This window comes from Odontesthes bonariensis, chromosome 5 (assembly GCF_027942865.1).
Source record: "Odontesthes bonariensis isolate fOdoBon6 chromosome 5, fOdoBon6.hap1, whole genome shotgun sequence".
NCBI classification, from domain to species: Eukaryota; Metazoa; Chordata; class Actinopteri; order Atheriniformes; family Atherinopsidae; genus Odontesthes; species Odontesthes bonariensis.
In genome coordinates, this window is record NC_134510.1 from 33,256,282 (window position 1) to 33,276,379 (window position 20,098).

At 39.0% G+C, this 20,098-nt stretch overlaps 1 protein-coding gene across 4 annotated transcripts in view; it reads left to right on the forward strand.

The window, feature by feature from the left end:
• The window catches only part of sema6cb (semaphorin 6Cb), a 147,599-nt gene that overhangs the window by 11,168 nt on the left and 116,333 nt on the right, over positions 1-20,098 (forward strand). For all 4 annotated transcript variants that reach the window (XM_075466159.1, XM_075466162.1, XM_075466163.1 and 1 more), the window contains exon 2: positions 6,948-7,034. The gene's annotated coding sequence lies outside the window, so the exon portion shown is untranslated. The remainder of the gene's footprint in view (positions 1-6,947; positions 7,035-20,098) is intronic.

The window sequence follows — 20,098 nt, forward strand, 5'->3', positions numbered from 1 at the left end:
TTCTGAGGAAACTTGAACATTTAACCTTATTAAAAGCACCCTTTAAACAAGTAAAAAAAAACACTAACACTTGCTACCATCTGGCTTTTGAGCACAATGGGGAAAGTCTTGAATAGGCATCAAGTCCCTTGTCACATTACTCTGCAGTAGTACCCAGATATTTATTGGCTTTAGCCCTGATCAGCATTGATGGGAATGTGAGACCCAGAGCTATGGTCAGAGCTACAAGAGCGGGCACAGCTCACTTTTTCTGTACAGAAACACACGTTTACTGACCATAACGGCTCACATGGAGGATCTGAAACAAAATGTACAAATTGTAGATATTAGGAGAGAAGGGGGATTTATTTCTATCCATCTGCAAGATAACTGGCTGCTCATTCTCAGTCCTGCTGTGTGGAGCTGATGTCTGCTGTCCAATCAAAAACTATTAACTTGTCTGATAATCTGAGGAAGTTGTGCTCATCACAAAAATGTCATCCAACACAGCTTGGAGGATACATTAGAATGCTTTTCCCTTCATGTTGACGTAACCACAGGCACAGGCTTGTCCCCTGGGAACCTGAAAGCTAGTGGGAAGTATTAGATTGGTTCTGCATACAGAACACGCAAGTGCCAGCAGTGGGAAGGAATATTATCTGCTAATTCTAGAAGGTGTACCCGGGTTTAAAAAGTTTGAAATTGCCATGTGTTTCTCTAAATAATGTTGTCAGAACTCATGTTTTTTCCCTTTTTTATTGCTATTCATATGTTAAGAGTCTTCATGGATTGACCATTAGTCTTAAACTATTCAAGCTACTTGAAAAAATGCACGTGTGTAACTTTAGGACCTAAAGAGACATATAAAGCAACTCTTTAATGGTCAAGAAAAAAAACATCTACATATTATGTGTATGTTCAATCTAATTAAGGCTCACTGAATGTTTTCGATATGTGATGGTACCAGACCTATAGGACTAAAATGAGTTGGTGTCTCCAACAGCACTTTGTGTATTTTATGGATGTCTAAAATCACAATTCAGACATCAATATGGTCTCTAACCAACCTAATTTTGATTCATAAACAGCATTTAAGAATCAGTTGGTTTTCAGTTGACTGGAAACCCTCACATTTTTGATTCTGTGCCGCTCAAATTTACACACCAGCTGCAGGATAATCATCAACATGCACACAATGACAACTGGGACAGCACAGCCGCACTCGCACGCTCTTAATGGTTTGTATGTGAGGAGGCTTTTTACCATCAATTAAGAGGACACAAAGCTGTGTGTTCTGACATTTTAGTTAATTTGTGTGCATCAGCTAAATGGATATACAGAGGCAGCACAGTAGAGCAGCAAAGGCAGACAAATTGGCCATCTTCTGAGTGCTCAGATAACACTGGTGCTATGTGTAGCCAACTGTGAAATGAGGGACATACAAAGTTCAATACCCAAATATTAAATGGGGGGAAATGAGGATATATCATTATTAATTTTCTGTTCGATTTTTATTTGTACAAAAAAGCTGTCCGACAACAATGGAATGATTCTAATTTGATAAATGAGTGAGTAAAAGTCTCGTATGGCAGGTTTGCAGACAACTATGATGGTTAAAGTTTATTAAGAACAAACGGGTACATATTCTTTTAAAGACAAAAAAATTTATTGACAGTAAGACCGTCAGATTGCAGTCATTACATCACTTATCATCTTATCTTCTACACGTCTCCTTCAGCCACAACACAAGGTGTCTTTATGCTATACATTACAAACAACTTGTACATTAAAGAATGATTCAATCCAAACAAAGTCCAGATGTTTAATGACAGAACCAAATTGTTGTGAAGCCATTTCTAATAAAAAAGTTTGTGTAAGTAATGTGGTATTTAATCAGATCTCTTGTGTAAATTCACTTTACTTCTCTATGGAAACTATCGTTATTTTAACAAGAACCAGCAGCCCAACTATGATCTGGCTCACTTCCTGCAACATGCTCCAATTCTGTGTTTGCAGCCCCTCTGAAGTGGAAATGAAATGTGTAAAAGAGGAGCGAGTCTGACTGCCCAACATGTGCAAGAGACACAGGTCACTTACTGCACCGAGGCAGTTTATTCACCAGGACGATCTTTTTAATTAGGCTATGTTCTTTTAATTAACCAGCCAGTATAATGTCTGTGTCCATTTGTCACCCTCTTTTGTCTCCTCACAGTTCCAGAGGTCCCTGCTTCCCATTATATATCCTCATTCACCGAAAAGTTTTTTTTTTTCCTCTTCTCTTTTAGATTAGCATGATAATACGCCATAGAGGGAGAGAAAGTGGCGAAGAGCTGAGGGCTGTTCATCAGATTCAATGTATGCAAGTCCGTGGTTATTATCATACTGAATGTACCATCAGTTAAACTAACAGTCTGAATTCCAACATTTATCTCCAATATCACAGAATGACTGTCAATTACCAAGGAAGCACAATGGCAAATTACAGGTTATGTCTTGCTCCTTGGAGCCTGGATCTTCCCCCAGCGTAATTACACTATGCTAATTCTGCCCCCCCGTACAGTTGCCATGACAGAAAGAACGCTCCCCAACTGTTTCGATAAGAAGTGAAATTTGAGTGAGTAAATGTGTTCATTTAGGCACCAGCATTGCCACTGAAACTGGAGCACATCCTCGGTTTCTCCCTTAGGCTCGGGGCCTTGAGGGAGGAAAGGCTCAGATGGAGCTGGCAGCCATGTTTCCAAAGACGGGGTCAGATGCAGGTCAGGCCACCTTGAACTCCTCAGCTGGATTTATTGTGTCGTAGGTGGACAGGGTCACGCCGCTCTCCTCCCCTCAACACGAGGACTTTGTTAGCATCGGACACTGAGCAGACACCGGCAGCACAGACAAATCCCTGTCATGTTCTCTGAGTAGAACCCTGCAGAGGTCAGAGGTCTCATGTTAAGGGTGTTGGCATGACCCGAATACTGATTGATTTTCCCAAGTTGGTATCAGGGGAGGGCGGATTTGCCTGGTGATAAAAGCGAGGGTTAGAGCAGCTTACCCTAACCACCTCTGGGGATGTGGAATAAGTGAATAGGGTATAAAGAAATAGGAAACGCTTAGTCACAACTTGTTTGACTTCTCTGCTCTAGTGTATAAATTAATGGGTGCGTATTTTTCACTTTCCCTGAAACAAGACACCAAACCACATGTTTTCCTTTTAATGGACAGCTGAGTGGGAAAGGACACTAGTGTGGTCTGTTTGTCATTTAGTGGAAGATGGAGGCCACCCTCCCCAGTTCCTCCACAAGATTTATTAGCTGTTTAAATGCATGAACACGCTGGTCATTGACAATTATATCAATCATTTAAGCTGTGTAATTCTAAGTGCTTGATAGGTGACCTTAAGCTTTATATTTTATAAAGCATCCCAAGACGGTTGCATTAATTTTCACAATTTTACTTAATTTATTTATTTTTTTAAAGTTATTCACGTTTTTTATTGTTAATTTCTTTTCTGGGGAGGAAACTTGCAGTTCCAGGACCAGTTTTGGGCTCACGTTCGTAAAATCTTTTACATTTTCATAAGGCAGCTGTATTTACACACAGTTTGCCCTTATTTTGGTTCTGCGATGATGTAGTGCCATTTAAGTGTCTCGGTCTCCACTGATGAAGGTCACAAATGAAACTACAACCTTGAATTCAAATGAAGACTTTTAGAAATAATTTTGATCCAGACCGACTGGCAGTTTATCAGGAGATGTACCATTGTTATGGGTTTAGTTGTGCGTAGCAAAAGCTTAACTTCGGAGCTTTTGATATGTACTTACCAGTGTTTAATTTACATGTAATCTTGCTCCCTTGTATTACATATGTTGCCTTTAAGCTAGAAAAGACGATCAACGTAAGTTTGATGGTTCGTTTTGCTTTTGCAAATCGGTTTATGTAATTTATGACTCAAAACCATTTAGAAGCCATGGATTTGTCTTGTTGCTTTAGTCAAATTAATCTGAGGAAAAATGAAATGATCTGGTGGCCATAGAATCATTGCTTGAAAATGGATGAAGAAAGGCAAGCTAAGAGGACAGGTAACTGGGAAGATTTTGTGCAATGCTTGGGTTGTATTTCGTAATGGTCTTAAGTTTTCGTCGATCCCAAGACTTGATTCTGATTCTGATCGTGGACGCAGGAACTTTTTCTTGGGTTAATCGAAGGTTCCTGCAGTGAGCTCAGTTGATTAACAAAATGCTGCTGGGGTAGTATTAAAAGGGTGGGGTGTGTGTGTGTGTGTGGAGAATAAGAATTTTATTTTAGACGTTTTATCTAGCTCTGTATTTGTCATGTAAACCCCACCAAGTTGTTGCTTTTAGTATGCCTGAATAGTAATTAAGACTGCTTGGCATGAGGCTGATCATTCCTTCCCTAGATTCCTCTGACCACATGTTGTGTGACTGTGCATTGTTTATTTGAGCTGACATAACAAGGGGGTTGTGGTATTATTTCCACAACCACGGTCTTGTATTCTCTACAATCAATCGGAGTGTCATTTTGTAAGTGTGAGGTTTGACTAATCAATCCATGTATTATCGATTCTGTAAATTTGCAAAGGCTGAAAGTTCAAGTTGGCCCAAACAAGCAAAGCAAACATCCGGTGCAGCGGTCCAGAGGCCGAACACTGATTTCATTACTCCTTCAGTTGTGGCTCCAAGTTGTGGTTTTGAAATGATTCAGTTGCCCGTTGAAGGATACTGTTTATACATTTCGTCAGCACTTGATTCTGAGCCCGAGTTGGACTGGCTTAATCTTTCTTTTCTTTTTTTCTTTTCACTACATAGACCGAATAAATTACAGAGCGCTGTAAAATTAATTTAAAAATTTTTTTTTCCCTCCAACTGTTGGCGTGATTCGAGCAGATGGCCTGATCTACGTCAATAGCTCTTCTTTAGCTGTGTTACAAACACGGACTATTAAATTCATCTAGATGCATTTAGGGGCAATTTCCAGTCTGGGGACTTAAAGTGCCTTAGAGATGCTGTAGTCTGGAGCCTTTGTTGCGCCTGCACAGGAATTTTCTTTTTCAACAAAGCCTTATCTGCCTTTTTGATGTTTTTCCCATCCTGTAGTGTAAGTTGCTGTAAATGGTGAGCATAGATCTTTGTCTATCAAGATTTCATTCTTTACCGCTGAAACAAAAGAATAATGACCACATGCTTGACGATATCACGGTACCTGGGTGGGACTGTTATTGACACACAAAAGGCATTTGTACTTTTCATCTGGGATTTGTGGCTCTGATGTCCAAAACAAAGAGAACTTGAGAGTGGAAGAGAAAAAGTTGGCAAGCTGTTTTTGCCTTACCCTCAACTGAACCATCACCAGCTTATGGCTGCCAGCTGGATTGCTCAATAATCCAGAAGATGCTGCCTGCAAGTCTTGCTGGGCGCTGCAAGTTTAAATTGTGTTGGGTCGGAACCTTCTCAGTCATCGTTTGTCAGAATTAGTCTTTGCAGGTTATTGCATCTAATAACAGCTCCAGAAAGCTGAAAAGAAGTGGTCAATCATCTTTCGATTCTATCATGGCAAAATTATTCAAACGGCTAACATTTTTTCCAAACAATAGCCACATAAAATAATTTTAAAAAGGTCAATTATGAATGCTTATTGCGATTTGGTACACACTTTGAACAGATTGGACTTCTGATTGCTCTTTGGCTTGAGCAACGGGCAGAGTTATCAAATAACAGGGTTGTTTAACCAGTATTGTTCCCATTGGCTGTTACCCTTTCAAAATATTTCGGTGCAGCCAAAGTCTGTTGGTTAGTTGAAGGGCATTGCAATGCATTTCCACACAAAGCCTTCAGTACTTAAAATTTTATTTTCAAAGAATTTAAACCTACCTTGCACAGTGAAAATACCGTCAAAGAAGAAAGGAAAGGTTGAAGGTAGTACTTTCTATTATTAAAATAATTGTTAAATATGATGGTTGTGATATAGTTGAAATACTAATAAATAATTTTACAATGTATTGTGAATGTTTTGGGCATAAAATCTATAAAATTCCAGCTGCAGTGCTCTGATATGAGCTCAAATGTTCCCGTAAGTCATGTTGAGGTTTTTAAACTCTTTTGTTGCTGTTCAGTGTTTCCTTTATAAACACGAGGGGGAAAAAAAGCAATGTTCAGTCAACGTTTAAATTTTTGTTAATATTTTCTGTAATAATTATCAAACGAAGATGATCAATTAGAAGACTGTAAAAGTACAAGATTGATGCACCATATAGGTATATTTGTAACATTGTTACTGAACCAAACAAAGATGACATCATTTCTGCATTTTCCAAGAAAATTGGGTTGTTTATCCTTGACTTCACATTGCCCTTGTAACAAACTACCCACACTTTCTCACAATGAAGATGATATTCACCTCGTGTTGCTGCCTAATGTTCAACTGAATTCTGATCAGCAGTAGGTGTAACAGTTTGAGATTATATACTTATGGTTCATGAAACTGCAGAAAGTTGCTTTTTAACCTCACTGAAACTCTCAATTATTATATTTATTTACCTTTTTCCTTATTACAGTTAACATGTTTCAGTCAATATTTTACAGTATGATGCTTTTTCTACGTTTGAGCTCTGGCAAAGTGAATATGCTTATAGGAGCAGATTGCTAGAGCAGATTTGTTTCACTAAATCCAAAAGCAAACTGTTGTCATGCAGGAGGCATTTCCAAACACGTCTTTTGCCCAGAACACAGAGCAGGTAAATTCACTTTTATGTGGCACCTCTTAGCATTTTCCCAATGAAAGGAAATGTTATATCTGGCATTATTTTGTTATTGTGAAATGTACTTTGAACTTGGAGTCCTTTGATAGGAAAATACAGCATGACTGTGTTTACAGTGAGTCTTAGCTGCCATAACTGAGAGCTGCTGTTCGTTATATCTACTATAAACACACATGTGAGACTCGTCTCATTTTTCTTCCAGATACATGGACAGCTGCAGCTGAAGCCTGTTCCAACCTGGTTTATCTACTGGATTGCTGTAGTCAGCAGGCTGTTTGGAAGCTGTAAGGTAAGCAATGCTGTTTCTCTCCAACATGAATGCTGTGTAATTAAAAGTTAAAGATGATTACGCTGAAGTAAATTTGTTGTGACATGGGGAAAAAAAAAGGTCACCTCAGAGACCGCTGAGCAACACTTAATCAATGGATGCTTAATGGAAATACATTTTTTTCTTTTAATAAATCCTTGATTAACCTAAGAAGTAGCTCATAATCAAAGGACGTAGCTGGATACTGGATGCTGGAATATGGGCTGCACAGTGGTGTGGTGGGTAGCATTGTTGCCTCAAACCAAGAAGCTTTTCCTGGTTTAAATTTTGGCTCGAGTCTTTCTATGTGAGGTTTGCATGTTCATATCCCCATGCTTCCCTCTGGGTACCTGGTTCATTCAACCGTATAAAATGGTGACTAGGTTAAGTGGTCATTCTAAATTGACTGTAGGGGGTAGTTGGCCCCCTAGTTGCGATGGACTGGCGCCCTGTCCAGGGTGTATCCTGCCTGTCCCATAATGGCTGGTGGGGCAGACTCCAAACCCCCAGCAGCTGTGAACTGGATGAAGTGGGTATAGAAAATGGATAAATGAAGAGGCTAATAGTACAGCATGCACTGTGCTCACTATTCAGTATCTGATGCTGCGTTCTGTGTTGGCATTTTTAAGTCCTTGTTCTCAGTGGTCTAAGATGGGTTCCTTTTATGAATTTATATTCATTCAATGCTGGATTGCATTTGAGAATCCTGTATTTGTGCTTTATATGAGCTCTTTTCACTGGTTTTATTTTGGTGGGGCATCTGCTTACAATAAAGAATGGAGAATGCAGGGTTTTGTTCACTACACACAGTACTTGCCAGGATTAACAGATGGAAATTTGATTGTAAATGGGTTTCATTTAAGTCATGAAGCAAATGTTTTTTTCCACTGATTGATTATAATCATCATCATTGTTCCAAAATTAGAAAATACTGTCGGTAGTCTCTTAAATTATGGATACTCAACAAACAAAGATGGGTACATGCCCAGTGTGCTTTGAGCATCGCTGTTTGGATTTCAAGTAATCAGTGGGTAAAGAGCTGCAGAAATGCATCAGGAAATTGGAGAATCACTGAAAAGCTACTTTTTCTGGTCAAGAATTTCCTGTGATCTTGAGTGTGGACAGTAGAGGACGGGGCCAAGTAGTGGTGATGACAAGACACCTCTTGGGAAGGCTGGAGACAGATGGTTGGACAGATGCAGTCTTACTGACCTTGAAAGAATCTGAAGGAAAAAGCAGTAAAAACATCTCAAACAAGTGGCACTAAACCATTCATGAGGAATGCCAATTATGTGGTTTACTTGCTATTCTTGAGTTATTTTGTTGTTCGATGTGTTAGAATGCACATAGATGCTCCCATGTTGTATCTCTGTGTTATCATGAACACAGCATATATCATTTGGGGGAAAGCACCCTTGTAATTTGGTTTGTTTTGATTCACATTGTTTGAGTTTGGATGGCTTGTGAACAAAACAAAGAGGAGATTAACTGATTTATGAAGCTGTTAATTGGTAAAAGGTTCTTGTAGTCTGCAGAGACTAAGATTTGATGTCACACGAAGTCAATTTATTTAGTTTCCAGTTTTTGCAACTTGGTTTCATAAATTTGCCTTTTTTCCATAATTTAAATTTTTCAATAAGAGAAAAAAAAAATTATGCTGAATATAAACATCAGTTAATGCCGTGCTTCTCTATGCACTGTTTTGGCATCAGGAACTGGCAACTATCTGTCAATAACAACTCCTTCATAACCCACTTGTTTAATCAGATGTGTTCTTTCAAACACTAACACATGTTAACAATTAGCTTAGTTTAGTTGATGGATCCAAATCTTTGGTCATTGTATAAAATGAGAAATTGGTCAAATAAAGTGGTCATACAGTAATAATTTATGTAATCCCAACAGCCTGAAGCCCAAACCTACCAATAGCAGTGCACACACATGAACAAGCAATCATGGTTCACTCTGCAATGTTTACATGTGGATCAGTCTAATTTCCTGCTCTCTACCTTTCCCTACACATCTTCACAACCTGCTTATATTATTTGCATAAATTAGCAAAGTGAAATAAAAAGCTGGTCAAGAGAAGGCGATGTGCATGTGTGTGACAGCCACTGCAGTTTTTCACTCCATCCTGTGTATCATCATAGCATTTCAACCATTGTGGTACACTCCACAATTTAAGATTAAGCTCTCGTCTTCATTTTACAATGAAAGCTGCTTATAGAATACTTAAGTTTCAGTAGCACAATGGGGAAAAGGGGAAAACCAACAGAAAAAAACACATCTGGTGTAAATAATAATGACGAATATAATTGATATGCTCGTGATATGAAACAAAGATGATCGTATAATAAGCGTTTCTGATAAGCCTCGCTCATTTGAAACATCCGTTATGATATGTAACGATGCCAATGGGAGTTGTTTACATGTAGAAGCATCTGATTGAGCTTTTCAAACCAAAGTGCCTAGAATAAGACCCCTAATCCCAAAGTGTTGGAGAAGAGATGCCAGAATGGAGGGCATGAGAAAAAAGGAGAGCAAGGAGGAAGTTTAAACCACTTATTCCCCCTGTCATCATGGGGAATGTGAGATTGTAGCAGAATGAGGTTAGAGCACTGATAAGGACACAGCAGGAATATCAGGATTGCAGTATTATGTATTTCTGTGAAACATAGGGGAACACATTCCAGACTCCAAAATATCTCTATATGGCTTTCAGACAAAGACTGCAGACAGAGCAACAAGACTAAAGGTGGTAGGAAAGCTGTGCTTCTTAAAAAATGGGTGGTGTAATGCTGGACTTAAGCTTGTTACTGAGAAGAAGCGTCTCTGCACCGTAGAAGCTGAACAGCTGGCTATGAGTTTCAGGCCACGTTTTCACCTAGATAATACTGTCAAGAGTCTCTTAAATTGTGAAATCCATGAATTCCTACAACGAGCATGTGCCAATCTTTGTTTAACCACCCATGATTACTTCGGTCAGTTGTTGTCAGGCGACAAAGACTACACCCAGCTGTATTCATGGGGTTCTCTGGAAATTTCAACCATGTCTATTTGCTGCACTTCTAACTTTCAAACAGTTTGTCAACAAGTTGTTTTTTTTTTTTTTTTTTTAACTATTCTGATCATTATTATTCCCTCAATGAATTATACTGCGACAATACAGCTTCCCCTCGAGAGTTACAGTTCAGTGAGCATTGCTAAAGATTTGAAGCACACATTGAAATTCCAGCAAAATTCATACTGATGGAATGTTTCAAAATGATCGCCAAGGGTCTCTGAGGGATTGTTTAAATATATGAAAGCTTATTTTGTTCGTGGCAGTACAATAATGGTCTTGAGTTGCTACGAGAATAGATGCAGTCCTGATTTCAGGACATTTCGGGCAGCAGACAGTGAAGCAAACGCCACAATCAGCCTGATATTGTGCAGGCCTCAGGGGTTTTATAACGGCAAAGGGAGAGCCATGATCAGAGCCGGGGACTGGATGGTGGGCTGTGAGAAATAAGCGGAGATGGAGGAGGGTAGAGGTGTCAGGCGTATAATTGGGGTGAGGAGATCTCTGGGGTGGATAGAGGGAAGCTTTATTAAGACCGCTCAAGTCTGATGTGCTTGCATGGCCGCCTAGCTCTTCCTCGCGCACCCACGCCTATCCTCAATTTCCACAAGAGACTCTGTAACAACAAAGGGATGAAGGCCAGAGTCCTCAAGCTCCTTTCAGTTACAGATAAGACAAAAGACCCCATTACTCGAAAAGCACTGAGAAGTAGTGTATGGATGTGCCTTTTCTCTTAATTCAAGGCCTTTTTGTTCCTTGCTCCTCACTTTTAATTTAAGTCACTGTATCTTATCGATGGTGCTCCTGTTCTGTATCTGTAGATTCTTTAGATTTGTAACTAAGTTTTAGTTTAAAGAAATGTATGTTGGTCTTGCTTTGAGCTGTGTAGCAGAACTTAGTACCTTTTGATAACTTCCCTGCATTGTTCTACTCATTGTAAGTTAAATGTTATAGTAATGCAGCTTATTTGCTTATATTTATTGCACTCTGCATCACATTTCTTTCTGATACCTCTGTTGTGATCTGCTTGATACTCAACTTGAAAATATATTTTTAACTAAGCAATTATGAAGAATGCACAGCCAAAGTGTCGACACTTTGTTGGCACTCAGAACAGATGAAAGGGGAATAACCTTGCTTGCTTTGGCTCACAAGAGAAAATGAACTTCCCAGGGTGACTTCCCCTGTGACTGATTGCATCTCGTCTGATGGTGAGATTTGGAGCTTAACAGTTGATGATCTCCTGCTCTGCGCACATTTGATTGTTACTTTTGAAGTGTCCATATCAGTAAATCAATCCTTTTGTAGATGCATGCTTTCTTGACATGTGTATAGAAATGTTTGCCATCTTACGAGTTTTGTGAGTGACTCAACAAAGATTTTATATTGAAGCAGGAAGAGTTTATGGGAAGAATTAGTAGCCTCCCCCAGATCTTGCCTGCAAATTGGTTTCTTTGGAACTCATGAAAAATGGCTGGAGGTCTGTTCTCTTCTTCCTTAGTAGCTTGTTAATCCCCCACAGCTCTGGCTGGAGGGGAAGCTGCTTGCGCATACATGGCCCTGGTGCAAAATGGTGCTATTCCTCCTCCAGCCCCCTTCCGCCCTCTTTCCACTTGGTCCTACAGGGCTTCTCTAATCCTCTGCCTGGTCATAGTGGGGAGATTGCTGGCTTTTTCAAAGCTGGCTGGACTTCAAAGTTACAGGGATACAGGGACTTCAAGAGTTGGGAGAAAATTGCAGGCAAAGACAGTGAGGGGTTCACCTCCGTGTTTCCTTTGCCATTACTGAGGTGACACAGAAAAATGAAAGTACATGGTTTCACAGAGACTTTGCTGATTGGAAACACAGTGCCATTAATGAGATTCCAAGAAGAGATCAACTGGGGCTTTTGCTGTGGTTATGTTATGGAAAAACTGTATTAAATACAAAAACTAATTTAGTCACAAAACGGCAAACCTGAAAATATCTAACACAAACAAGATTTCACTCTGGTTTTTGGATAAAAGTTTACCTTCTTACACCTGTTTAAAAGACAGAGGTCTTCTAATCAGGATGTCTGCTAGTTGCCTCCCTTTTGGTTTCCTTCTGGGCACGTCCACCCAGCAGACCCAGGATTCGCTGAAGGGATTATATATCCCTCTGGCCTGGGAGCATCTGAGGATACCCCAGGTTTCTACCATGACCTGACCTGGTTTAAGTGGAAGATGATGAATAAATGGATTGATGGACAAAGAGAGAGCAACTATGCCAAGTTTAAAAAAAGAAAAAAAAATTTCTGAGATCATTTTTTTTTTTTATCAACAGATATCTGCATCTGTTCTCTATAACCTAAACAAAGCCCAACTAGATGCTTTCAAAAGCTGCAACAAAGTTGTGTAGTGTTTTTAAAAAAAAAAAGAAGGAAAAAAAAAGCCTGGTGAATGATATCCTAGTTTCTTAGGTCGGTAAAATATTTGTGCATAAACAGAACTTTATGGAGATGCAAACTTAGATGCTGCTGACGATCATACCTGCTGTCCTCCAGATATTTGGTCTTATCGAAGAGTCTTTTCTTTGCTCAGAAACTTTTCTGGTTGAGTAAAATGACTGAAGTATTACGGTTGGCAACCATCTGGTTGAATTCTCTAAATGCTAAGAAAAGAAGCTTCAGAGATTCCATTCCACAAATTCTTTTCATCACAACTTTCAGTGACGCTTGGGTATTACGATGCATTCTTTCGAATTACGAATCATTAATTTAATAAATACGAGGACAGGGCAATAAGTGTGTGCTGCCTATCTGCCAAGTCCTTAGATATTTCTCCAATCTTTCCTTTACCTGGTGACTGTTTCAAAAGAGGGTAATGAAAAGTGCTGAGGAAAAGACAATACCGGCAAATTTTTTGTTGATTATTCAACCTTTTCCTGGGAATATTATTTCCGTATAATGATGCCACACCACATTAGTTCTGTTGTAAGAATTTAGGGAATGATGCAATCTACCGACAGGCCGCACCTGTCATTCATTAAATACACGTGAAATATTGTGAAATGGATAAATGAGCATCCAAACAGTTGAGCAAGTCCAGTCTTATTTGTCTAGAACAAGAGAACGTTTCATTTAAAGAAAAACAAAAACTATATCAGTTGGTCTCCTCAGTCGCAACATTTAATTTGTCTTTGTACAATCAAAATGTATTTATTTATTTAGTTTTTCCAAAGAATGATAACTTACTAAATGGTTTTATTTGCTTTGATGGCACAGAAGGTTCACTCATACAGTATCGTGTCTTGATAACATGAAAGAAACATGACCCATATTACTTATTCAACATTTGAATGTGCACGACAACACCATAATTACTCAGTGGGAATTTTCATTATTCCCCATCATGGTGTTGAGGAAGACTGCAGTCGATATATGGTGACTCAGCCAGACCTGAAAGCCTGCGCACAACCGCACCCACACATTTTACAGTACTGTTTGAGCTCGAGAGGTCAATAAGCTTTTTAAACCTTCACCCAGGTTAGTTAGCTTAACTCGGCAAAGGAGGATTATGTCATCAACTAACTTCCTTAAGTAGCAACTGTTTAGGTTTTATCTTATTCTGTTCATCTCATGTCATTAGAACTGCTTATTTAAAAGGATTTTGGATTATGTCTGGATGCCCAGGGTGTAAAAGACCTGCAGTTTGGTCACTTTAATACACATTTGTTGCAGGAAGAAAAAAAAGGTTAAGAAAAGTTTAAGAAAAGGTGTTGTTTTTATGTTGTTGTTTTTTTTAAAATATGGAAATTTAATTGTAAATAAAAGTCTAATAACCTGCTTGCTAGCAAAGTCTGAAAAAATTCCTATCTTCTAATGAGGTAGATTAGTCTTTTAGTTAGTTTTTTTTTTTGTTAGCTTGTACTCATCAAGGGGATTAATTTGATTTTCATAATTGGTGCAAATTAAATTTACAATGTGATAGATTATCTAAATGTTGCCGGGCACTAATTAAAATGTCTTTACCGAGTCTTATATAGAAAACTCGGTAAAGACAGATGCACAAACAAAAGTGTTTATAAATCATTGAGAAGATCGACATTGAAATTTAATCTGGAGCTTTTTATTTATTTATTTTTTTTATTTTTAAGCAAATGCCAAACACTTGCTGATCCCTGAGTGTTGGATGGGACACTTTTGTTATGCTGGTTTCATGAAACAAACCTGCGTGTCTTCTCAGGCTGTAGAGAACACACAATTGACATTTTTACGGTTTGATGTCATTTTGCAGTTAAAATGAATAATGGATAAAATTATCGACAAATTAATCTACAGTGCGAAAAATTGTTAGTTGTGGGTCGTAATCAGGTGATTGAGTCTTTCCTGTCCAGGCTTTTAATCCACTTGTCTCATCCCCCACAGGCCAGTGAAGCAGTGACCCTATTGACAATAAAAGCCCATGGTTTATGTGCGCAGTTGATGCTTCGTGTAGTTATTGACCCGAAGCTGTTGGCATAATGTGGGCGGGACAGTCTGATTACTCTTATTGACCGCAGAGCAGTGAAGCTCGGTGGTTTGGTTTTCCCTTTATTTAAAGATGTTTTTCATCATACATCATTAGCCACGTTCAGGTAGTTTTCACACGCACTCATGTAATTTCTGTCACTTTGAAAGTGATTTATTTGATTTAGAACATGGAAAAAAAGTCAGGTTCAGGTCCAGCTTCAACAGCTTTATTGCAAAATATCGTGTTGTGATGCATGAGTTTACATGACAGACTCTCATATTTCTTATAATTCTTGTTTACATATGTCCTCAGTAGAGCACTAATGAAGATTGGTTTATTAATTGCTGATGTATGCCATCACACAGGTGATTGTAAGCTGTTTGCTAGAGTGCAAGTGTGCACATCTTTGGTACTGGCTGCAGACAAATTAAGATGCTTAAATTGATGCCCTTCGGGGAATCTCTTCTTTTGCTGCTTGTTGGAGGTGTTAGAGACAACAATTTATCTGCCATTTTTCAGATGGAGACATGGGAACATAACATGGGATAACATTTTTTATTTTTTTATATATATATATATATATATATATATCTCTTTATCTCTCTTTTGTATTTTGAATATTCTGGAATGATCAGTAATGTCTTTGACATGGGTCACATGGGTTAGTTTGCTGGCTCAGACCAGAAATGGTGAGACATGACATTTTAATCTTGATGGTGAGACGTAACTTGCAAAGTTGATCCCCCTTAATGAGCATTGAGTCCTCTTTGAAACAAGGAAAAAAACTATATGACTTGCGATATATGAACAATGTATGGAGTCTATCTCAGATATACTACAGAGGGCTGCATTCCACTCCTTCAGCTGTGCATGCAAGTTAGCTGTAGAACTACAAAAGCAAAACTTCCTCTAATTTCAATGCAGCCCTCATTAATACACCTGTCCAGTTTAAAGTCAAAATGTCTGGGATATTTCTACCGGGCATATTGATAACTTATTTATTATTTTATTTTATTATGTAGCTCTACTTTAACCCCCTTGTGTGTGAAAACCGGGATTTGGATAATATTTTTTTGACCTTTGATCAACTACACAGCAGACTTGATCTTTTATCATTTATTTCTGTCTGCATATGAGTTTATGTGCAGCCTGGCATGTTATTTATGTATCCCCAGGTCCAAGAATTTGACAACATTGCAGATGTGAAACATGCCATCAGCCTGTATGTATGATTTAAATGCACAATGCATTTGCACCAGTCGGCGTATATTTATTGTGTATCTAATAAATATCTACTCATTGATTTATGTTCTTGTGTTAAATGCAGTTAACTTAATGCGTTTGTCTCTGCAACAATATAACCCAACACAGGTGGACATGAACACTAAATCTCCCTCTTTCCCAAGACTTCCCCTAACTCCTACCATTTTCTGTAATATAATGTATTTCATGCATCTACATAAGTGTGGGCATTTGAAATGAGTTAATTTCCCCTCATCCCTTCTCAACAGGCTTTGCCTCTGTACTCAGGACTCCAATTTCTGCCCAGTTGTGGGATGAAGAAGCAGAAAGCTCTGTCCACAGCTGCTGTTTGCGCCTTGAATTTCTCTGCACACTTTCTGCGGGGCTGATCCGTGGAGGGAGAGGTTAAGCGCTCTTCTTAAAAGCACCTGTGTGTCTCAGAGATCAGGGAATGAGAGTGGGCGGATGGTGTGAGAACAGGAGGCAAGGATGATGCTGCTGAGAGGGCAAAGAAGGTGATTACTGAGGGTCGGCCTCAGGAAAAGTGGCACAGGGAACCAAGATTATAGATTTATTTTTTTGTAGTACAACAGAACATTTCACAAACTGGCTTATCAGTCCTCTCCCTGTTTGTGTTTTTTTTTTTTTTTTCCCCAACCACTCTTCCTTTTGGCTCTTGGAGCTTTTCTTTTCTTCCTCCGATTATTTGGTTTGTCCTCTTGCATTTAATTTTACCTGTCTTATTTCACTTTCACCCTCAACATAGCATCATAAGCTATTCTCATCCCTATTCAGTTTGCAGACCTGGTTTCCTTGCATCACTCGGTACACAGGCTGCTGCCTCTTTGTTTGACACATTGTGTTTAGCTTTCAAGTCCCTTTTTTACTTCTCCGACTGCCTTGCCTACTCCTTGAGAGAAAAAAAAAAAAAAAAAAGTTGACATGGCATCACAAACAAAAGGCTTGGTAAGCTTTTTAGAGCCAGTCATGGTGCACCATTCCCCCGTCATAATTACTGCTGAAACAAGCAGCTCTGGGAAGGTTCAGCACTGGCAGGCCCGTCATTACTGACAATCTCCCAGCTTTTACCTGCCACAGCTAAGATGCTTTCGTACTGCGGGGCTGTGATGATTGCCCTACTGAGCTGGCAAAAGAAGAAAAAGTGGGGGCTCTGGGGTGGAAGGAAGGTTGATGATCAGAGATGGGGAGCGGTGCACAACTGGAGGTTTTTAATAACTTTGAGAGAAATGGCAGCACTGCTGATACCCTCAAACAGAAGAAAAGTGTTTCAAATGAAAAGCTGCTCCAAGCTGCCCAACAGCCACCTTGGTTTCCATGGCGATTTAACACTTTCCATGTCGACGTGGTAAACTTTTAATCTTTTACAATCACAGTGCCCTGTCAACCTATATTTTTGTTGAGCTGTCCGGCCTAAACCCCAAGACTGTCCACGCCCTTTACTTCAATACTCAAGCCTCTTCAGCGCAGGGTGTCAGGGGTCATTTGTTTTGCTTCAAGGTGTGTTTGCAACTTTTTTCCTGCCAAAACATGATTATTATTATTATTTTTTTTTATTTTTTTTGCCATACCTATGGGTTTTGATCACAAACCAGTTCCTTATAGTACTTTGTGTGTAGCAGAATTGGAACCTTGGCACGGCTTCACTTCAGCCATAAATTATTTTAGCTCCCTGGAAGAATTCCTTTGACTTCATTCAGACTGGACCATCACAGTGCAGAACATGTAAGTGTGTGGTCTGACATCTGCACTCCAAAGGTTTTCATTTAGGATGGGGAGACATTTTTATTAAATTATGATTAGCAATGAATTAACAAGAGTTGCATGTTTTGTAAATAATGCATTTTTCTGTGAAGCTATTGAGAATTTTGAAGAACAAGGCAACACAAGTAGTGTTCATGTCTTAAAACGTGTATTAGAATTTTTTGTTTTCATAAGAGCTTTTCGGTTTCTTTAAACATGATGAAATGTGACTCGTGATGCTTCAAGGGACTTTTACATCTGGTGGTATTTGAGTAATTGTTAGTCAAAATGCCATTTCGGAAGAAATTTCTGTCATTCTTGGGAATCAAATGTATTCTGAGTCACTGAACATTGTCATTGTGGTGATCAGTCCATAGAAATAACCTAAAGACCCTAAAAATGATGCTTCAGACCAGCCAACTGTTTTTACCAGTCATTCTGCAGCATGACTTCTTCCAATTCCACACAGACTGTGCCATAGAAAGAAAAAGGTGAGGCAGCTGTGGGCTGAGAGCAACTTTGACCCAGCTGGTGAAAACAGGTGTCAATACTTACCTGACTCGCTGGAAGCGCATGCCCCAAGGTGGAAACGAACTGGTTCTTGAGAAAACAAAGCATACGCAGCAGCACAAGGGAGGGAACGTTTATATTTGCATTTCCATTGGCGCAAGTATCTACCTACTCTACAAGCTATACGAGGTTAAAAAGCTGAGCTGTTAACCCAAAGGAATTCATTATTCGTTGGTTTCTTTGTTCTTATTTTTGCATTTGGAATTTGAAGTCATAAAAATTCAGACCTGAGTTGAAACTTGTATTTACTGTTGAGGCTTTAACAGGTCTGTGGTGGCATCTGAAGTTAGACTGAGGTCTCATTTAAATCTAGCACAAATTACTTTAACTGAAACAGGAGAATTGTTTAGCAATAAGGACCTGTTTTTTTGTTATGTAAACTCCTTCATTATATTTTTCTTAAAGGCAGCACTTTGTCCCTAATTACTTTTCTCTCGTTTGTTTTCTGGTTCATTGAGTCAAACTGTCCTAAAACTTTGTCACTTTACACAGTATAATTCACACGCAGACTATTTATACTCCCCTAACCCCGAACTTAATGAATGACTTATCAAGATATTCCCACCCAAAGGTCACATACATAATTCAGTAAATGTACAAAGTTGCAGGTAACTGGATTTGTATTAGTGTTTTGTCATCTATTACTCTGTAAGTATGAAAAGGTTCACCATTGGAGTTTGTTTTTACAATTCTGACACAGTGGGAGCATTGTTTTTCCCAAGGTTGTTAGTCTTCTCGTTTGCCTGCATGAGCCTGGATATGCTCTACAACTGCATAATACCAGCTCAGACCAGGTCAGCTTTGTCTCAAGGGCAAAACCTGAATAGCTCTACGTCTTGTTGACGGATGAAGCTCATCCATGCGCCAAGTTCAACAAGTCAGCCTCCCTTTCCCTTGCCATGCATCCCTTTAGCCTTTCTTTGTGCACAGGAGTCTATCTCGCTGCTACTATTGCACTCATCTTCTCCCTTTTCAAATGCTAATGGCACTGAACCATGCTGGAGCTCTTCAGCTCGAAGTGAACTCTCTTCTCAGAAGAGAATTTATGGATTGTCATGCAGAGTTGTTAAGGTTTGGCCCAGCGGGGATTGAGAATTTTTTCTTGTGGCCAACTCCTTTTGGCCACAGTCTCGCCAGCTTACTGTAATACACACACCATGGGTGTCTTACTGTTGTTATTATGCATAATGGAACAAAATTCAGTGTCATTGCTCATTCTGTACACCCAGGCCCCACTTCTAAGCCCACAGAAACCACTGGTGAATAGTGGGGTTTTTTGCCTGGCCCATGGATTCTAGTGTAAAAGTGTCCAAACTCTTCGAGAGTGAACAAATTAAATTGCCTCTTGAGAAACATCATTCTCAGTTTTTCCTCATCCTTCTAATCAAAACTTGTTTTGCCAGAGAACAGATAGTAACAATCAAAATCTTAGCTCCAGTAAGTCTGCTCTCTTGACATGTTTGGCTTGTGGGATGCATGGACATGATCACACAAATGGCGAGAGTATGAATTTGCATCTGTCTTTAATTATTTCATAGTTCCTTGTCTTTTCATCCCACAACTGTCAATGCACCTGCCAAAAAATGAACGGATAACCTTTTTTTTTTTTTTTTCGTTTTAACAAATATGACACTTTCAAATTGGCATAATCTATCCCTGAAAAACAGGAAAGCAAAAATGTTAAGGCGCTAATGATAAAAACGACTGTGTTCATTAATTTTCATCAATTAATTTTCATTAATCATTAATTAATTTTCATCAATCATTAATTAATTTTCAAAATATTTTTCTTTTCATTGTTCATTTAAGAGACTTTATCTTAGAGTGGAAGGTGGCTCATGATAAATGTCCTTTACGGCTCTGAAAACAGCTTTTTAAGGGTACGCTGCATACATCGGACTTTATGGCGACGCTTGGAAACCAGTAAACAAGTTCTTGTC